This window comes from Monodon monoceros, unplaced genomic scaffold (genome assembly GCF_005190385.1).
Source record: "Monodon monoceros isolate NGI ecotype Baffin Bay Population unplaced genomic scaffold, NGI_Narwhal_1 Super_Scaffold_19, whole genome shotgun sequence".
Lineage (NCBI taxonomy): Eukaryota > Metazoa > Chordata > Mammalia > Artiodactyla > Monodontidae > Monodon > Monodon monoceros.
The window spans coordinates 54,142,479-54,159,797 of record NW_021703775.1 but is presented as its reverse complement, the minus strand read 5'-3'; positions in this window follow the sequence as shown (position 1 = coordinate 54,159,797).

Below are 17,319 nucleotides of genomic sequence, written 5' to 3'. Positions count from 1 at the left end.
GTGTGGGTTTTCTCTTCTCTAGTTGTGGCGTGCGGGCTTTAGTTGCCCGTCGGCATGTGGGACCTTAGTTCCCTGATCAGGGATTGAACCTGCGTCCCCTGCACTGTAAGGCGGATTCTTTACCACTGGACCACCAGGGAAGACCCTATAGTGCACTTATGAAAGCATGTGGCAAACAGATGGGTGATACTAACCTGTACATAGCATTTTACATAAACTCATTTAATCTTTACAACGATCCTATGAGATAGGCGCTGTTATCATCTCCATCTTACTGTACAGGAAAATGAGGCCCAGAAAAGTTAAGTAGCTTGCCCAGGTCAGTTATTAGTGAGTGGCAGAGCCAGTCACCTGGCTCAAGAGTCTATACTCTGAAGCACTACATAATGGATAAGTAGATATAACTCCACTCTAAGAAGAGGATGGAGGCTGAGTACTCCAGAGTTAGGGTGTACACCAGCATCCTAGCTTTGACAGGTGTAAGCCCGAGAGCGCCAAGTGTTCAGCACTGCCAAGACTCAAGAGCAAAGGTTTTAGCATATTCATGCGATTGACCAATTCAAAGTCGCTACTTTTACAAAGCAGCATGGAGATATAATGGAAAGAACCTGTGATTTGGGTTTGAGTCGCAATTTCTTCAAGGCTGAGTGATTTGCAGCTAGTTACTTACATTTTCTGGGCCTCGCTTTCTTTCTGTAAAGTAGGAATCGTCATCACCAGACCATCTTCCCTCCCTAGTGTTCTGAGAATCAACAATTCAGTAGGTTATGAAGCTTACACAGGTGTTACATTGCTGATCTTACTTTTGAGTCATTTTACTTTTCCATGGTTCTTGGCTACATATAAGAACCTCAGTTAATTTGTCTTTGTTACTCTCATTTAATTAATTAATTAAGTGCTGGAGTCACTCATACCACGAAAGGAGAATGAGCTTGTTAGCAGATATTGGGTGGAAAGAAAGGTCTTTCACAGAGTTTAGATGGAAAAGAGAAATCAAATGATTTAGGACAGCTCCCTGTCTCCACCCCACTGTCTTCTAGACATATTTTGGAAGAAAAAAGTAGAGAACAATCCCTAGCTTTTAGCAGCACTAAGGTGTACCAGCTTCTTGAAGTATAAAGGTGCCTGTCAACACTGGTTATTTTCTTAAAGTTCCTGCCAACTGATTTTAGATTCTGCAAGACATAAATTAAGAATCCTGAAAATGTTACAACAGCCGGGCTGTTCAGTGGGAGATAAAATGTCAGTAGCAGAGTGTGGGTTGGGATGTCACATGGAGTGGCTGATCATAGGAAGATTTTGTCTCATTTCCCAAATAAAACACAGCACACTCTGACAGCACTGAAGCACCCTATTCTCATTCTTATTTGCATAATCCCACCCAACATCAAAGCATGATCTTTCTTTAGATCATGATCCCTTCAGGTTGTTTCCTAGATCCTGTTCTGAGGGGAAGTGACCACAATTCCTAGTGCAGAGAAGCTTGTTAATCGCCAAGTGATTTGAGTGAGTGCAAATGCCAGTCTGGCTCCAAGTGAGTCAGAATGCTGCTGCCTCTCCATTTGTGAGGGCTGTGCACTAATGGCTTCTGGCAGGTCACTCTGTGAAAGCACTGGGGAATGGATGGAAGACCAACATAAATTTTAAATGGCCGTACTGGATGTAGATAGGAATGACTCCTTGTGAAATAGTTCTTAATTTTTTAATTCTCCAATTTTCTCAGAATTGACTTCTACAAATTTGACGCTAGTGAGTCTGGCAGAGTTAAAGTGTGTAAGCCCTGTAGTTGTTGAGGTCATTGTGGGCCCTTCTTACTGATTCCTTCAATCCCTCCTTGTCTTCAGCCATCTATCACCTGGCTTTGGTGTCACCAGTTGGTGACAAATGTTCCAGGCTGATTTACCATGGGGAGGGCATATCCTGGATATGGATGTCCAGAAGATGCTGCTTTCCCCCACTTTACTGTTTCTTTGCTGCCACATCTGCAAACTGTAGAAACTTTCGAACCTGGAGAAGCACGTTTGTGCACGCAGCTTTTGCCCATTCTAAGGTAGCTTCCCTGGTGGAAAACAGACTATAATAGTGTCATGTTATAGTGTAGTGTTACCTTTTTTATTGTGGCTTGTGTCTGTCCTCTCTTTGGCAAAAAAAGAAGGTAGAGGGAAAACACTTTCCTAGCATTTAAAACTGCTAGTGATATCCCAAGGAAAACATCCCCAGTAAAATACTGGAAAACAAAATGGAAAGCTACATGCACTTTATGATTCTCAGAACGATGACACCATTTGTGCAATTATTCGGTAATTTTCATGTGGCAGAGTTAGAAATCTTAGCTGTCATCTCTTAGTCTTTTTGTCAAGTAAAGCCCTATCTGGTGTGGAAATTTTAAGTTTGTCTTTGAAACCTGAAATCTAGATTATATCGATATGATTGAAAAACAATTAAACCTTTGTTAAAGCAGGGTATTTTCATAGCAAAGGAGTTGAGGGTCTGGATGGTGCCTTTCTCACCCAAAGGAGGGGAACGGCAGCTGAGATTACAGTTGCCGGGACAGCTTTATTGCAGTTTGGGATGAACATATTGACATCAACTCCCTGCTCTGACCTTCTCATTGTTGGATATCAATATGGTGTGTGAGCTGCCTCACTTTTGCCTGCCTGATTTTCGTTATGTGCAAGTCAAAAGCACATCCACCAAGATTATGGATTTAACTCAATTTTGACACATCACATTTCATTTCACTGGTTAAGAAAGGCTGAGGTATGACTCATAATTTATTTTAAATCATCTTAAATACACTTAATTATGCATAGAAAAAAGTTGAGATCCAGGACAAGATTCATGCAATTTTACATGAACATCATCTATAAAAATATAGTAGATGTAATGTTGTCCCATACATAGAATGAAAGGATTAGCAGTGGCCTTGTCCAGTTTGGGGTCGGAGGGTTGTTCCTAATGACTGGAGATTCTCGCTCTGTGCATCGCAAGTGTCTTCAGTGTTGCAGTATTTTACAGTGGGCATGTATGACTCTTGTAAGTCCATATACACACTGATAAATAATACAAAGTCCCCGAAAGGCATAAAAATTAGAATTTTTAAATGTTTCCACGTACTTCTACCCTAAACTACCAATTCATTTAGAATATTCTTTAATCATCCCTTGTGTAGATGTGAGGAGCCTATTGAGTGACAGTCTCCAAGTATTAAGCCACAGGAAGGGTCACTTGAGGGCCATTCTGACCATTACAGTTAATACTCTGGTGGTTCTTCTCCACAAAGCTTTTGGAGAAAAGAATGAATGAGTGAATAAACGAATGAGAGTTAACACTGTAGTGGTTCTTCATAGGGCTGCTGGAGAAAAGAAGGGAAGGGAGGAAGGAAAGAAGGAGGGGAAGAAGGAAGGAAGGAAGGACATCATCTCCACACATTGCCATGAAAAACGAGCAACCATACCAGGCTGTTATTAACATGAGCGCCCTGATTACATGAAAATTGGTGATCAAGTAGAAAAGGAGATTAAGAACCATACACCCTGGTCTCAAGAAGGTGAATGTTGATGGATTATTTTCTTTTGAAATAGTAGAACTTTTTGTCTTCAGGAAAATGTGACTCTATCCAATATCAAAACAAACATGGGGTGTAGAGTTTTGATGATGGCCATTCTGACCGGTGTGAGGTGATACTTCATTGTAGTTTTGATTTGTGTTTCTCTAATGATTAGTGATGTTGAGCATCTTTTCATGCATTTGTTGGCCATCTGTATGTCTTCTTTGGAGAAATGACTATTTAGGTCTTCCACCCATTTTTGGATTGGGTTGTTTGTTTTTGTGATATTGAGCTGCCTGAGCTGCTTGTACATTTTGGAGATTAATCCTTTGTCAGTTGCTTCATTTGCAAATATTTTCTCCCATTCTGAGGGTTGTCTTTTCGTCTTGCTTATGGTTTCCCTTGCCATGCAAAATCTACAAACAATAAATGCTGGAGAGGGTGTGGAGAAAAGGGAACCCTCTTGCACTGTTGGTGGGAATGTAAATTGATACAGCCACTATGGAGAACAGTGTGGGGGTTCCTTAAAAAACTAAAAATAGAACTACCATATGACCCAGCAATCCCACTACTGGGCATATACCCTGAGAAAACCATAATTCAAAAAGAGTCATGTACCACAATGTTCATTGCAGCTCTATTTACAATAGCCAGCACATGGAAGCAACCTAAATGTCCATCAATAGATGATTGGATAAAGAAGATGTGGCACATATATACAATGGACTATTACTCAGCCATAAAAAGGAACAAAATTGAGTTATTTGTAGTGAGATGGATGGACCTAGGATCTGTCATACGGAGTGAAGTAAGTCAGAAAGAGAAGAACAAATACCGTACGCTAACGCAAATATATGGAATTGAAAAAAGTGGTACTGATGAACCTAGTGGCAGGGCAGGAATAAAGACGCAGACATAGAGAACGGACTTGAGGGCATGGGAGGGGGAAGGGGAAGCTGGGATGAAGTGAGAGAGTAGCACTGACGTATATACACTACCAAGTGTAAAATAGATAGCTAGTGGGAAGCAGACGCCTAGCACAGGGAGATCAGCTTGGTGCTTTGTGACCACCTAGAGGGGTGGGATAGGGAGGGTGAGAGGGAGGCTCAAGGAGGGGATATGGGGATATATGTATACATACAGCTGATTCAATTTGTTGTACAGCAGAAACTAACACAACATTGTAAAATATTTATACTCCAATAAAGGTGTGGGGAAAAAAAACAGAAAACATGGGGTGCTCCATAGACATTGAAACCTATATATCCAGATCCCAGCCCTGCACTAGATTTGCAAACTTAGGCTAGTTCCTTAACCTCTCTTGGTCACAGAGCAAAAATTTCAAATTAACAGGGTGTATACAAGGATTACATTAGATGATATGTGCTGAAAAAGTTTAAAAAATATGTAAATATATGAAAGCCTATATGGGAAATAATATTGAGTAAAAATAATACAACTGGATCTGTAGTCACCAATACATGCCAAAAATAAATTTTGCATGATATAAAGCATTAGAATTTTAAGTCTACTGGGTTTTGTGTTTAGTAAAGTTACAGTACTTGGTTTTTTTTTTTTAAATTTTTAAATTTTATTTTTGCGGTACGCGGGCCTCTCACTGTTGTGGCCTCTCCAGTTGCGGAGCACAGGCTCCGGATGCGCAGGCTCAGCGGCCATGGCTCACGGGCCCAGCCGCTCCGCGGCACGTGGGATCTTCCCGGACCGGGGCACGAACCCACGTCCCCTGCATCGGCAGGCAGACCCCCAACCACTGTGCCACCAGGGAAGCCCCAGTACTTGGTTATAATAAAAACTGTAAGCTAAAAATCTTTCCATGTCCTCAGCCCCCATCCCCTTCTCTCTTTTGTTTTTCCCTCTTCCTTTCTGCTTTCCCCAAGAATAGCAAAGGCCATGGGACAACCAGACTAGAGCTGTCAGGTGGAACCCAGTATGAAAACAGCCCCCAAAGACATGGAATCTATCTTTAAAGTCAGAAGGCCAAAGAGAGGAGTCAGGTGTCCTACTAAAATATAACCAACCTTTCAGCATCGGCATTAAAATAAGAGATCACATCATTTTCAAATGCCAAATCCATAATTTTACTCACCTCCCCTTCCACTACAGATTCTGAAATAGTGGAGATTTGGCATGAAACCCAAAGTCATAGCCCTAACTTAAGATCACCTTCTAAGGTGGCTGACGGGTACATGAGCTGTAACACCAGACCAGCCTAGGTTTGAATCCCAGCTCTTCCTACTGACAAGTTCTGTTACCTTGGGAAAGTTACTTCCCCACTCTGAGTCTCAGAGGTGAAATGAAGGTTCTAAATCACAGGATTATCAGTGCATTATGAGGTAGCAAAAGTACCAGCCTGTGTTCACTGCTACCTGGGTGCAGCTTGCCAAGTGATTCCAGAATTCCAGAATAACTTGGGGAAGAGGGCCAGGGAGGTCAGCCTGGGTCTTCTAAGAAATGGACACGCCTCTTACTATCACCTTGATAGTCTGGGAAGCTTAGGCCACGAAAAAAAAGTAGGAGAAAGTTATAAATCTGAGGAAAGTGTTTAATGGAAAGCAAATCTTTCCCTTAAAAGAAAGGGGGCTGGAGAGAATATGACATTCCCAAAACCCCAGCTGAGAAACTCAGAAAGCCCAAGTCAAGAGGCCCCGGCCCTGGGCCTGGAACTCCCAGCCACACCCCTGCCCTCTGAACCAGTAGAGGAATTTGCTAAAGCACCAATCTAAACAAACCAAAGATTTCCACCTGAAGTCCGGCTTTCTAACAGCAGGGCGAGCCAGAAGACGACGTGATTGTTGGCGTGTAACTGTGTGATCTTCACGTCTCATTCAACCCCCAAACTTCAAGGCTATACTGTCCTCTTTCCTGACACCCATTCTTAGATCCCAACAGCCCACGGATGCAAACATAATAAAAGTAAAAATTGAATCAAGGTGTTTGTGTTTTCTCCCCCAAGCAGAAGCAAGCGCTCTGCAAACACAGACAGCCTTGTTTCGGCGCAGATGTCAGGAATGTCGAGCCTGTAAATCTGCCCAGGCGGTTCTGTTCTTGAATCATTAAGAACAACCGAGTGGGTGGAATGAGAACATGAAATTGCTGTGTGCACTCATGTTTTGTTTATGGAGCAATCGTCTCTAGACGTGTTTTCTTTTTTTATGGAGAATCTTTTCTATGTTAGCCTTTGAATACCCCACGTTCCTTCCTCTCCCCAGCTCTCCCACACCCACTAAAAAGAAACATTGAGAGCATTACAAAAATCTCCGCAAATTTAAAGAATAGGTTAAATAAAGCGTCTCTCTAAACCGATTTCATTTACTCAGTCAAAATAAATGATTTATGAATAACACATGTAACAACTGAATTTGAACATTGCGTATTATTTACCAAGCTCATAACAACTGCTCCCAAATCATAAAAATCACTTTCCCTTCTCCATCATTGTACAAGGAGGATCTTGTTAGCCCAGTGAATTGCAAGTCCTGTGATGCTAATTATCAGCAGGGTTTAATTGGTGATTTATGCACCTACCACAGGATTCTTCACTTAACTTCACTGTGCCTCAGTTTATCTATAAAATGGGCATTATATCTAATTTGTGGAGCTTGCATGCCTAGAACATAGTAAGCACTCGTTATTAAACTATAGCAGTTACTGTTGTTACTGTGCAGACAGGATGGAGTAGGCTTTCGCCAGATCCTAGGAATCTTTTTCTCTGAGGCACCCCTCCGCCAACGTTGGCACAGAGCAGACACACAACAAAGGGTGCCTCTCAGACTTAGCATGGTGATAACAACCCCAGTCAGTGCCCCAGTCTTCCTGGACCCCCAGCAGTTTCTGTCCCTCTCTACACTGTCCTGCCCGGCGGCTCCCCCCTACTCCCCCACCCTCGAAGGGGTGTGTGCGTTTGTTAAACTCTGGTGCTGTGTTTACCGTCAGGATGGGTCTCACTTTATTGTTTCTTCTCTTGTTGTTTTTGGCTTCTCGGCATTGTCCTTCCTGGTACCCGCCCCCAGCCACGTTCTCAGTGGCACATCGCTATGATGTTCCCTTGTTTTGGGCAGCAGGCTTGCTGCTAGAGGCAGAGAATGATGGCATCAGGTGCTTTAAAGGAGGGAGAGGGGTCTTCCCTGGTGGCGCAGTGGTTAAGAATCCGCCTGCCAATGCAGGGGTACACGGGTTCGAGCCCTGGTCCGGGAAGATCCCACATGCTGCGGAGCAACTAAGCCCGTGTGGCACAACTACTGAGCCTGTGCTCTAGAGCCTGAGCGCCACAACTACTGAGCCCACGTGCCACAACTATTGAAGCCTGCGCGCCTAGAGCCCGTGCTCCACAGCAAGAGAAGCCACCACAATGAGAAGCCCGCGCACCGCAACCAAGAGTACCCCTGCTCTGCAACCAAGAGTAGCCCCCGCTCGCCGCAACTAGAGAAAGCCCCCACACAGCAACAAAGACCCAACGCAGCCAAAAATAAAAAATAAATTAAATAAAATAAATTTTAAAAATAAATAAATAAATAAAGGAGGGAGAGATTGCATTACATTTTCCCTTAGGAAAACGATCTTGGGTTTTAAAAAATGTTCCAGGGAACGGATCTAATAACTTAGTTCGGTAATAATTTCTCCTCTGCTGGCTCTAAGTGCAAGGATTCTTTCAGAAACAACAGAGCATTACTGCTTTTCAATAGGCTAATGGCACTGACTTTTCAGAGGGCTTTCATCTAGAGGAGGGCTTTTTAGACTATCCACAACACAAACAGGTACAGGGAAGCCTCGCCAGCCTGGAAATGGATAAAGGCAGGACAGCACGGCCAGGGCCAGTCCTGGAGAGAACCCAAGGAGCCCTCTGGGGTGCCATGGGCTCTCTAAATCCCTCTCTCCCTGAGGCTCCACAGAGGTACTTTGCCTTATGAGCTGAAAGCCTGTCCAGCCAACGTTCAGTCCCAGGACAACATCTTAGCCACAGGGATGCTAACCAGGCCAGCAGGCCTACTTCCTTCAAGCTCTGGAAATGCTGGAGGCTGTCCGTCCCCAGCCAAACCCACTCCAGAAGCTGATCAAATTAGAGAACTGAGAGCAGCGGCCACAGACTTTTCCAAGAGAGCTGTAATGCTGTCAGTCAACCAGCACTTAATTTCTGGTGGGTTGTAAAAGTGTCATTTATCTTGCTAGCTTCAAGGTGAACAGCCCAGTAGGATTCTAAGTTAAATGATGCAAAAACAGCTACTCTCGGTGATGATTTTGTGCTTCAGAATTAAAAACAAAGCAGAAAACTACGAATGTACTTTTATAGTGATTGCAAATATTGTAGTGAAGAAATCACTTTCTGTTAAATTCCTTTGGTGAAGCCACGTGTAACCTGCGTTGACCGCCACTGGAGGCCCACAGCCACGTAGCAGCACCTCATGGGCACAAGTGGAGTTCTGCCCTTATGGCCTCAGGCCAAGTTTTCACCACTATGACATTGTCCAAACAATTAGGGGATGGGCCCCAGGGAAAATGGGTGGAGCCAGGCTGATTAGGATCTTGGGGGGCTCCGGGGCAGCTGGAGGCGGGACAGCAACAGTGGCCCTGACACAGTGAAGCGGTTGGCTGAGGGATGTCCGGATGCTGGTCTGAGGCCACTGGACATTTATGTCCTTTCCTGGGCTTGCAGACCTAGGATTTAGAAAATCATGGAGAAGTTTTCTTTTCTGAGAAGGGCCAAGCGAAAAAGAATTTCGTGTAGCCATGAAGCCAGAGCATTGGGGTGGTGGGGTCTGCATTTGTGGTGGGGTTTGGGGAGGAGGAGATTTAGGGGACAAAAAGACAAAGTGTTTCATTGACTCGTTATTTAAATTACTTATAGGATACAAAAATGCTATTCAATAAATATTACCCCGGGCTTCCCTGGTGGCACAGTGGTTGAGAGTCCACCCGCCGATGCAGGGAACATGGGTTCGTGCCCCGATCTGGGAAGATCCCACATGCCGTGGAGCGGCTGGGCCCGTGAGCCATGGCCGCTAAGCCTGCGCGTCCAGAGCCTGTGCTCCGCAACGCGAGAGGCCACAACAGTAAGAGGCCCGCGTACCGCAAAAAAAACACAAAAAACCAAAAACAACCTCCCCGTTTGTTCAAGTCCTGAAAGAAGGAAATCCAACTCATTTGCTAATAAATTCAGGCCACAGGAGTAAAAAATAATTTCAACTTGTACTGAAAGTGTGCTTTAATGCCTGTCTAAATGTTGAACCATAATAGCTTCTCTTTTTCACAGTTTCGGTGGGAAAAGTACCATTACATGCTTCTGGAAAATAGAAGTATCATTCTCAGCATGTGCCCGCCATTAATATCTCCGTCTTCCAGCCCCGTAGAGCTTTGTCTCTGCAGGCTTCTAACGTCATGTTATGATTTTTACAGTCAGAAGCACAAACAAGTTCTATTGCTAATGAGAGGTCAGGTTTCCCACCCTGATTTAGACAACCGCTCCATCCAAGAATTCACTGCCTTTCAACATTTCTGCTTGTGAAGTGACAACTTATTCCTCTCAGAAACATTTCACACGTACTGATTGTTGCTCAGCAGCCAGCTCACATCAGCGGCTCTGAGCGCTGCCCCTGGGCCTGGGCAAATCCCGAGAGAGGAAGTGGCCTCTTCCCACAGACAGCGGGCACCAGGGAAGGGGCAGGACACCTGCTGCCTACCCACAGCTCAAGCCCCCACTGGTCCTTACGGTGCCAGCCCTGAGCCCAGGCCTCCCCCTTTTCAAGGGACAAAGGTCAAGCATGAGTGAGGTGGAAAAAACGGCATCTCAAGCAAGGCACAGGCTGGGAAGCTTGTGGGGGCGGGGAGGGTATTGGTTTGAGGCTCTTTGGGTTAAAAACAAACAACTGAAAGAACCAGTCAGACAGCAGCTTGGAGCCACGTGTCTGAGCCAGACAATAAGCTTTTAAAATTCCATAAAGTGCAAGCACCGCACAAGAACACTCTGATGTCAGAGCTCTGCCCTGGTCTTGTGAAAAGCACCAGGGCCCCTAAGTGGCAGGCGGGCCCCTCAGCGGCGGGGAAGAGTGGGGGATGATCCAGCCAGCTCTCGGGTGGGAAGAGCACAGACACGCCAGCCCAGGAGATGCAGGCCTGGAGAGGCAGCTCGGCCAGGCTTGCTTAATTGATACAGGCTCCTAATGAGCAGGAAAAACACCATTTGGGGCCATTTGCTGTGAAATGGACTGGGATGTATGAGAAATCGGACTTGTAAGGGCAGAAAACACACACGTCGGCAGAAAATAATGTGTTGGAAAAGTTTTAAATTGAAGACATGCCGTTCTGAGTGTGCAGAGGTGTTAATGCTTATGTAATCAATCATTTCATATTTGAAGATTGAGATTTTTTTCCCCTTTTAATTAATTAGCCAAGAGACTCATTATAGTACATTTTTCATGTCAAATAAGCAGTGGGTTCTAAGAGAAGGGGAGGGGGGCACCGCAGGGGAAAAATAGTGGCAGCAGTAGTGATACAGTGTACTGTGAAAAGTTCAGGGAACCACCGTCATCTCTGCCCGAAAATTCTGGGAACCCAGGACTGCTCCAAATGCATGGGATTTATCCAAGTCCCATGAATGCAAGACTCCACTGGTGCTCACTTTTTCATAACCTGCATTTAGCCCCTTACCAAGAGTTATGGCCTATTTGGATGATGGATTTGTCTTTTACTGGAAAGAGGGTGTACCATGAAGGCTAACGATCGGGCTCTGCAGCCAACCACCCAGGGTTCCAGTTCTGACTGTACCTTCTTAGCTGGAGACTTTGCACAAGTCACTTAGACCTCGTGCCTCAGTTTCCTGCTCTGTGCAATGAAGATGATAGTCGTAACTACCTCAGGGTTGTTGAGAGAAGAAAATAAAAGAATACATATAAACTGCTGACTTAGGTACCTGGCACATACTGACGACTGAAAAGTGGTAGGTTTTATTACTAGAACAGTTGCGCTTCTTTGTGGAACAGACCACCCTTGACTTCCCCTTTACAAAGCTTTGCGTGTGGCAGGGGGGTGGGAGGAGGGGGAGGATAAACTATACACAACATAAATGTTAACGTTTTAACCATTTTTAAGTGTACAGTTATGTAGCATTAAGGACATTCACATTTTTGGACAACATCACCACCATCCATCTCTGGAACTTTTTCATCTTCCCCAGTTGAAACTCTGTACTCATTAAACGATAATTTCCCATTCCCCTTGGCAACCACCTTTCTACTTTCTGCGACCACGAATTTGACTACTCTGGGTACCTCATAGGAGAGGAATTGTACAATATTTGTCCTTTGTGACAGGCTTATTTCACTTAGAACAACGTCTTCAAGGCTCATCCATGTTGTAGCATGTGTCAAAATGTCCTTCCTTTTTAAGGCTGAATAATATTCCATTGTACATACATATCACATTTAGTTTCTCCATTCACCCATCAATGGATACTCCTGTCTTTTACGTATTGTGCATAATGTTGCTGTGAACAAGGTGTACAACTATTTCTTCAAAACCCAGCTTCCTAGGGCTTCCCTGGTGGCGCAGTGGTTAAGAATCCGCAAGCCAGTGCAGGGGACGCGGGTTCGAGCCCTGGTCCGGGAAGATCCCACATGCCGCGGAGCAACTAAGCCCATGTGCCACAACTACTGAGCCTGCGCTCTAGAGCCCGCACGTCACAACTACTGAAGCCGCATGCCTAGAGCCCATGCTCCGCAACAAGAGAAGCCACCGCAATGAGAAGCCTGCGCACCACAAGAAAGAGTAGCCCCTGCTCGCCTCAACTAGAGAAAAGCCTGCACACAGCAACGAAGACCCAATACAGCCAAAAATAAATAAAACAAATAAAAATTTAAAAACAAAAAAACCCGGCTTCCAGTTCTTCTGAGTATATACCCAGAAGTGGAATTGCTGGATCATATGGCAATTCCATTTAATTTCTTGAGGCATTGTCATATTGTTTTCCACAGTGACTGCACCATTTTACAATCCCACCAGCAATGTACAGGGTTGCAATTACTCCACATACTCACCAACACCTGTTTTCTGGGGGTTTTTTTTTTTTTTTTAATAGCCATCCTAATGAGTATGAAGTGGTATCCCACTGTGGTTTTGATATGCATTTCCTAATGACTCGTGATATTGAGCACCTTTTCATGTTCCACAGAGCTTTCTGACAGCAAATATAAAGGGGAGAGCATAGCAGAAACTCCTTGGGTTCTGGGCATAAGAACTGCTAAGAGTGAGGGAATACAAGCTTCCTGTCTATCAGGATGATAGGTAGATAGATAGATAGGTAGATAGATAGGTAGATAGATAGATGAATATGGAGAGAGATTCCATTTAGTATAAACATAGAAACAAAAGTCTTGCCTGGTTTGTGTCAAAATCTAACTCACAGGGTTTAGCTCTGGGACAGTGGGAGGATCTTTTCTATTTCTATTTTACTTTATATGTTCCATGAGAAGGGAGGATGGAGGGGGTGTGAAATCACAAGTGTTCTACTTTTGTGTTTTTCTGTATTTTTCAATATTTCTATAATGTGTTGCTTTTGTAACAAGAAAAAAATTTTTTTCACATTTTTTTCTTTTGTTTGGCTCTGCCACGTGGAATTCAGGAACCTAGTTCCCCGACCAGGGATCAAACTCCTGCCTCCTGCAGTGGAAGCACAGAGTCCTAACCACTGGACCACCAGGGAAGTCCCCAGATATTCTTTATTAACCTGATGTATTAGTTTCCTATTGCTGCGGTAGAAAATTACCACAACTTTAGTGGCTTAAAACAATACAAGATTGGGCTTCCCTGGTGGCGCAGTGGTTGAGAGTCCACCTGCCGATGCAGGGGACACGGGTTCGTGCCCTGGTCCGGGAAGATCCCACATGCCGCGGAGCAGCTGGGCCCGTGAGCCGTGGCCGCTGAGCCTGCGCTCCGCAGCGGGAGAGGCCACAGCAGTGAGAGGCCCGCACACTGCAAAAAAAAAACCAAACAAACAAATTTACTCTCTTATAATTCTGGAGGACAGAAGTCCAAAATCAGTTTCACTGCACTAAAGACAATGTGTTGGCAGGACTGGTTCCTTTTCCAGATTCTCGAGGATGCCTTCATTCCTGGGTTCATGGCCCCTTCCTTTGTCTTCAAAGCTAGCAGTGAGGCATCTTTAAATCCCTCTCTGACTCTGACATTTCTGTCTCCCTCTTACAAGGACCCTTGTGATTATATGGGACCCACTTGGACAATCCAGGATAAATCTCCCCATCTCAAGAGCTATAATTTAATCGCATCTGCAGTCTCTTTTACCATACGAAGTAACACATCCACAGGTTCTGGGCATTAGGATGTGGACATCTTTGGGGAACCCTTATTCGACCTACTACACCTGCCTGACACCCATCACACATTACATTGTTTCTATTGCAAAAGACATTCTGAGTTCCTAACTCCAACACTTCTTTCTTCACCCATCTGTATGAGAGCACTTGGCATTCGATATCGTGGCTATTTCACAAAGGTCTGTCTCCCTACTCCCCTGCTTTGAGGATAGAGACAAGAGCTATTCATCTCAAGTCTGCCCTGTGCTTGACACAGTAATGATTAACACCCGTGCTTGAGCAAATGCTGATTGAATACATATTGAATTGTAAATTAAGGTGTCCCTCTAACGATGTATTTATATTATGGAAATAAACAAGGAAAGGTGGGTTAGGTGAGAATGTGACTCGGTGGGAAGAGAAATGGCCTCTGGACCAGAATTCTGAGCAGCAAAAGGAGCAGAGCGGAGAGGCTTGGGTAGGAGAGAAAAGAGTGAGGTGAAAGGGCAGGAGTGCCCCCAACCATGGCCCCTCCCTGAGTCCTGGGTGCAGATAATATTAAGTCTAGGAGGTAGTTGTGAATACGGCGGGGTTCCCCAAGCACACCCTAAGGCAAGGATTTGGGTGCAAGAACATTATTTGGGAGACGATCCCAGGAAGCACAGAGAGGGAATGGAGTAATGAAATTGGATGGCATAAAGCCAAGTAAGAGTGCATTGATGGGCACTGCGGGCACCTGGGTCCCAACCTCCTGGGGACCCCTCAGAATTGTCCCACAGAGATGCATCTACAGGGACATTCACTGCCCTTTCTTGGACTGTACATATGAGAGATGTGTACAGGTGACCTGAAGGGGGCCCTAAAGGGATATGGCAGGACCAATGCTGTCTGTTCAACATGGTTATTACTATGAGGTGAGATTACATGGATGTACACCTTTGACTTTATTTACTTTTGTAATTTTTTTATTGTTTTTTAAAATATTTTAATTTATCTATTTATGTATGTTGCATCGGGTCTTAGTTGCAGGCGCACGGGATCATCGTCGTCGAGGCATGAGGGATCTCTTCAGTGTGGCTTACGGGCTCTTCGTTGCAGCACTCGGGCTTCTCTCTAGTTGTGGCGCGCCGGCTCCAAGGTGCGTGGTCTCTGTTAGTTGTGGCACACAGCCTCCAGAGCGTGTGGGCTCTGTAGTTTGCAGTATGTGGGCTCTCTAGTTGCACACGAGCTCAGCAGTTGTGGAGCATGGGCTTAGCTGCCCCACGGCATGTGGGATCTTAGTTCCCCGGGCAGGGATCGAACCTGCATCCGCTGCATTAGAAGGAGGATTCTTTACCACTGGACCACCAGGGAAGTCCCTGTAATATTTTTAAATTTTACAAAATTTTATTAAAAAGAGGAATATTGGGACTTCCCTGGTGGCGAAATGGTTGCAGTCCGCCTGCCAATGCAGGGGACACAGGTTTGAGCCCTGGTCTGGGAAGATCCCACATGCTGCGGAGCAACTAAGCCCGTGCACCACAACTACTGAGCCTGTGTGCCTAGAGCCTGTGCTATGAAACAAGACAAGCCACAGCAATGAGAAGCCCGCGCACCGCAACGAAGAGTAGCCCCTGCTCACCGCAACTAGAGAAAGCCCGCGTGCAGCAATGAAGACCCAACACAGCCAAAAATAAATAAATTAATTATTTTTTTAAAAAAAAGAGGAATATTTCCACACCAGTCAAAATGGCCGTCATTAAAAAGTCTACAAATATCAAATGCTGAAGAGGATGTGGAGAAAAGGGAGCCTCCTACACTGTCGGTGGGAACGTAAGTTGGTGCAGCCACTGTGGAAAACAGTATGGAGGTCCCTCAGAAAACTAAAAATAGAATTACCATATGATCCAGCAATCCCACTCCTGGGCATATATCCAGACAAAACTATAATTCAAAAAGATACCTGTACCCCAAAATAATGCAACATGGATGCAAGAGAGATTATCACAGTAAGTGAAGTAAGTCAGAAAGAGAAAGACAAATACTGTATGATATCGTTTATATGTGGAATCTAAAATATGACACAAATGAACTTATCTACAAAACAGAAACAGAATCATGGACATAGAGAACAGACTGGTGGTTGCCAAGGGGGAGGGGTTGGGGGAGGGTTTGAGTGGGAAGTTGGGGTTAGCAGATGTAAGCTTTTATGTATAGAATGGATAAACAACAAGGTCCTACTGTATAGCACAGAGAACTATATTCAATATCCTATAATAGGGACTTCCCCGGTGGCGCAGTGGTTAAGAATCCACTTGCCAATGCAGGAGACACGGGTTCGAGCCCTGGTCCAGGAAGATCCCACATGCCGTGGAGCAACTAAGCCCGTGCACCACAACTACTGAGCCGGTGCTCTACAGCCCGTGAGCCACAGCTACTGAGGCCCGCGGGCCTAGAGCCCATGCTCCGCAACAAGAGAAGCCACCGCAGTGAGAAGCCCATGCACCACAACGAAGAGTAGCTCCCGCTCGCCACCAACTAGAGAAAGCCTGCGCACAGCAATGAAGACCCAATGCAGCCAAATATAAAGAAATAAATTTTTAAAAAAATGTACATATGTATAACTGAATCACTTTGCTGTACAGCAGTAATTAACACATTGTAGATCAACTGTACTTCAAAAAAAAACATTAAATATTTTTTTAACAAATTAAATTTAAAAAGAGGAATATTTCCATTTTGTAAAAAATATAGATAATTAAAGGAAATATGTATTCTCCACCCCTCAAGATCCTACTCTACAGTTGGGTCCTTCGAGAAGGATCAGTTTTCAGCTTCTAAAAAGCTGCCACCTTGATTTTCCTAAGAAAGCTGCCACCTTGATTTTCCTAGTCTGATATATATGTACAGAAAACATCCCTCTGGCATTTCTGACTTTAACTAAAATTCTCTCTCACCCCCCTTGTTTGCCACGATCTTTATACAGTTATCATTTTCCCATCACAGTTCCTCAGAGTCCATCTCTCATCATTAATAGGCTCTTCTCAACATAAAATAAATATGGGACTTCCCTGGTGACGCAGTGGTTAAGAATCCGCCTGCCAATGCAGGGGACACGGGTTCGAGCCCTGGTCCGGGAAGATCCCACATGCCGCCTAGCAGCTAAGCCCGTGCACAACTACTGAGCCTGCGCTCTAGAGCCTGCAGCCACAACTACTGAGGCCTGCATGCCTAGAGCCCGTGCTCCGCAACAAAGAGTAGCTCCCACTCGCTGCAACTAGAAAAAGCCCGCCCCCCACCCCCGGCCACGTAGCAACAAAGACCCAAAGCAGCCAAAAATAAATTAAAAAAAAAAAGAAAAGAAATATCAGTAATTACAAATTCATCTAGTTCATTCTGTTAGGATAAACTTTTTTCTTTTATTTTCTTGCTAAAATGAATTTTGTTTTTATCTGACTGTTTTCAGAC